Here is a 4,114-nt window from a genome sequence, read left to right as displayed (position 1 = left end):
CCTGGGGTCTCCCCCTGCGGCTTTGGGGTCCGTGGGTCCCCGCTGGAGGAAGCCGCTGGGCGCTGGACACCCGCCGTCCGTCCCGCCTGGCCAGGCCTGGCCTGGGTGGCCGCGGGGGGATTCGGGGCGGTCCCGCGGGCCGGCGGCCGGGCGCAGGGGGTCCGAGCGAGTCCGTCCCAGGCCCGGGGCCTCCCCCTGCGGCTTTGGGGTCCGTGGGTCCCCGCTGGAGGAAGCCGCTGGGCGCTGGACACCCGCCGTCCGTCCCGCCTGGCCAGGCCTGGCCTGGGTGGCCGCGGGGGGGGATTCGGGGCGGACCTGCGGGCCGGCGGCCGGGAGGGTCCGGGCCAGTCCGCCCCATGCCCGGCGTCTCCCCCAGCGGCTTCGGTGGCCCCGGGGGGGGTCCTCCGCGGAGGAAGCCGGGTGGGTGGGGAGCCGGACCCCAGGCGCCCAGACCCGTGACCTGCGGCCGCGACCTCCGACTCGGCAGGAGCGACGAGGGGCTTTCCGGCCCGTCCCCCCCTCTCCTTCCCCCCCAGAAAAGGAGAGAGAGCTGACTCGGACCGGGAAAAGCTGCCTACGGCACCTGGGATTCCCAGGCGGTCACCCATCCAAGTACTAGCCAGGCCCGGGACGGTTTACCTTCCGAGATCGGACGGGATCGGGGGCGTTCGGTCCGGTATGGCCGTAGGCACCCGGCCCCGCGCCTCCTCGCCCGCTTTCCCCTGCCGACGCCCGGGCCTGCCGCACGGTGAGCCCCGGTCGGACTGCCCCCCCCCCTGCGGCAGGGCCCCCGTCTCTCGCGGGCCCGGTCCTTTTTTCCTTTTCGAGCTCCGGGGCCCGGGCTGGCCGCCAGAGCCCCTCCGCCCGCCCTCCCCGGCGTCGGGGAAAATACTGTCCCGGACTTCCAGTGCGCCCGATCCTGTCAGCCGGGGGGTGGGGAGGGGCAGTCCCTCGCTGCGGCCGGGGAGGGTGAGCCCAGGGCGGCTTGCCTGCCGTGCGAGGCCCCTCTCGGCCACCAGGTCAACCCCGAGTCGAAAGGGCTGAAAAATTTTCAGAGTCCCCTCCCGGGCACCAGGTCAACCCGTGGAATCGGACGGGTTCACCTGCTGGCCGGTTCGCTTCCCGGCCACCAGGTCAACCCCTAGGTTGCCGACCGGCCTACCCAGTGGCCGGTTTGCTTTCCGGCCACCAGGTCAACCCCTAGGGGTTTTAACGGGGGCACGCCCGGTGGCCTCTTTCCCGTCCGGTCACCAGGTCAACCCGGATCTCCCTCCTTCCCTGGGCGTCCCCTCCTCGGAGGCGTCAGGTTCCATTTCCCCCCCCCCCCCAGACTTCCAGGGGCCCGATCCAGTCGGCCGGGAGGCAGTCCCTCGCTGCGGCCGGGGAGGGTGAGCCCAGGGCGGCCTGGTCCATGTCTCTAGTGGGCCCGATCCTTTTTTTTTTTTTCGAGCTCCGGGGCCAGGCCCGCCCGGGCAGCCCTCCTCGGAGGCGTGGGGCGATTCCCCCCCCCCCCCAGACTTCCAGGGGCCCGATCCTGTCGGCCGGGAGGCAGTCCCTCGCTGCGGCCGGGGAGGGTCAGCCCAGGGCGGCTTGCCTGCCGTGCGAGTCCCCTCTCGGCCACCAGGTCAACCGCGAGTCGAAAGGGCTGAAAAATTTTCAGAGTCCCCTCCCGGGCACCAGGTCAACCCGTGGAATCGAACGGGTTCACCTGCTGGCCGGTTCGCTTCCCGGCCACCAGGTCAACCCGTGGAATCGGACGGGTTCACCGGCTGGCCGGTTCGCTTTCCGGCCACCAGGTCAACCCCTAGGTTTTAAGGGGGGGACGCCCGGTGGCCTCTTTCCCGTCCGGTCACCAGGTCAACCCGGATCTCCCTCCTTCCCTGGGCGCCCCCTCCTCGGAGGCGTCAGGTTCCATTCTTTTTTCCAGACTTCCAGGGGCCCGATCCAGTCGGCCGGGTGGCAGTCCCTCGCTGCGGCCGGGGAGGGTGAGCCCAGGGCGGCTTGCCTGCCGTGCGAGTCCCCTCTCGGCCACCAGGTCAACCCCGAGTCGAAAGGGCTGAAAAATTTTCAGAGTCCCCTCCCGGGCACCAGGTCAACCCGTGGAATCGAACGGGTTCACCTGCTGGCCGGTTCGCTTCCCGGCCACCAGGTCAACCCGTGGAATCGGACGGGTTCACCGGCTGGCCGGTTCGCTTCGCTTCCCGGGCACCAGGTCAACCCGTGGAATCGAACGGGTTCACCTGCTGGCCGGTTCGCTTCCCGGGCACCAGGTCAACCCGTGGAATCGAACGGGTTCACCTGCTGGCCGGTTCGCTTTCCGGCCACCAGGTCAACCCCTAGGTTTTAAGGGGGGGGACGCCCGGTGGCCTCTTTCCCGTCCGGTCAGCAGGTCAACCCGGATCTCCCTCCTTCCCTGGGCGCCCCCTCCTCGGAGGCGTCAGGTTCCATTCTTTTTTCCAGACTTCCAGGGGCCCGATCCAGTCGGCCGGGTGGCAGTCCCTCGCTGCGGCCGGGGAGGGTGAGCCCAGGGCGGCTTGCCTGCCGTGCGAGTCCCCTCTCGGCCACCAGGTCAACCCCGAGTCGAAAGGGCTGAAAAATTTTCAGAGTCCCCTCCCGGGCACCAGGTCAACCCGTGGAATCGAACGGGTTCACCTGCTGGCCGGTTCGCTTCCCGGGCACCAGGTCAACCCGTGGAATCGAACGGGTTCACCTGCTGGCCGGTTCGCTTCCCGGGCACCAGGTCAACCCGTGGAATCGAACGGGTTCACCTGCTGGCCGGTTCGCTTCCCGGGCACCAGGTCAACCCGTGGAATCGAAAGGGTTCACCTGCTGGCCGGTTCGCTTTCCGGCCACCAGGTCAACCCCTAGGTTTTAAGGGGGGGGACGCCCGGTGGCCTCTTTCCCGTCCGGTCAGCAGGTCAACCCGGATCTCCCTCCTTCCCTGGGCGCCCCCTCCTCGGAGGCGTCAGGTTCCATTCTTCTTTTTCCAGACTTCCAGGGGCCCGATCCAGTCGACCGGGAGGCAGTCCCTCGCTGCGGCCGGGGAAGGTGAGCCCAGGGCGGCCTGGTCCATGTCTCTAGTGGGCCCGATCCTTTTTTTTTTTCCGAGCTCCGGGGCCAGGCCCGCCCGGGCAGCCCTCCTCGGGGGCGTGGGGCGATTTCCCCCCCCCCCACCCCCAGACTTCCAGGGGCCCGATCCTGTCGGCCGGGAGGCAGTCCCTCGCTGCGGCCGGGGAGGGTCAGCCCAGGGCGGCCTGCTTGGCGGCCGGGTCCATGTCTCTAGTGGGCCCGATCCTTTTTTTCCCTTTTCCGGCTCCGGGGCCCGGGGTGCCCGGGTAGCCCTCCGCGGTGGCGTCGGCCAATTTTTTTTAAAATCAGACTTCCGTGGGCCCGATCCTGACGGCCGGGAGGCAGTCCCTCGCCGCGTCCGGGGACGGCGAGACGCTCGGCCACCGGGTCAACCCGGAGGAAGCGGGCTGGGGGAAGAAAAAAAAAAAAAGTTTTCCAAGTCCGAAAAATTTTCAAAGTCCCCTCTCGGCCACCAGGTCAACCCCTTTGGAGCGAATGGGTTGACCTGACGGCCGGTCGTCTCGCGGATGTCCGGAAGGGGTCGCCCCACGCCGTCTCGGCCGACCGAGGGAACCACGAGGTGGCGCCCAGTTCCAGTTTCGTACCGCCGAAGGCGGGGCTTTGGCTTTTTCGACCTGCCTTTCGAGGATTGTGTGAGGAGATTTCTGAGGACAGGTTTTTCAGAGCCTGTGAGAACCGGAGCTCAGCCTAGGGGATCAATCCGAGTATTGTACCCGACCCTGCCCGGCGTGGGAGGGGGGGAGCGGGCCCGTTTGAGGGCGGAGGCCAGCACCCGGCCCTCCGCCGAGACGGCCCGCTTTGCCCGGCTCTTAGCTCACGGGCCCCGCAGCGGCCGGGAGCCGAGCTCCGAGTGTCGGCGCCCCCCGGAGGGAGGGGGGGCCCGCTCCTCTCGCGCCCGCCGATCGATGTGGCGCTGACGTTCGCGACGGGAAGGGCCCTTCGCGGGCCGGCACCCCAACCGCGGGGCCGTCCGGTGTTCAGGCGGATGGGGACCCTCTTCCTTTTCGCGTGCACGGATCCAGGG

The 4,114-nt window shown here is 69.4% G+C and overlaps 1 non-coding gene across 1 annotated transcript; it reads right to left on the bottom strand.

Moving 5' to 3' along the window:
• Positions 1 to 571: 571 nt before the first annotated feature.
• On the bottom strand, positions 572 to 690 carry LOC135978900 (5S ribosomal RNA). Its single transcript, XR_010596251.1, has one exon. It is a non-coding gene; the product is annotated as a 5S ribosomal RNA (ribosomal RNA).
• Between the last annotated feature and the right edge of the window lie 3,424 nt (positions 691 to 4,114).

This window comes from Chrysemys picta, unplaced genomic scaffold, assembly GCF_011386835.1.
Source record: "Chrysemys picta bellii isolate R12L10 unplaced genomic scaffold, ASM1138683v2 scaf515, whole genome shotgun sequence".
NCBI classification, from domain to species: Eukaryota; Metazoa; Chordata; order Testudines; family Emydidae; genus Chrysemys; species Chrysemys picta.
The sequence above is the reverse complement of the archived record's forward strand: the minus strand, read 5'-3'. Positions and strand labels throughout refer to the sequence as shown.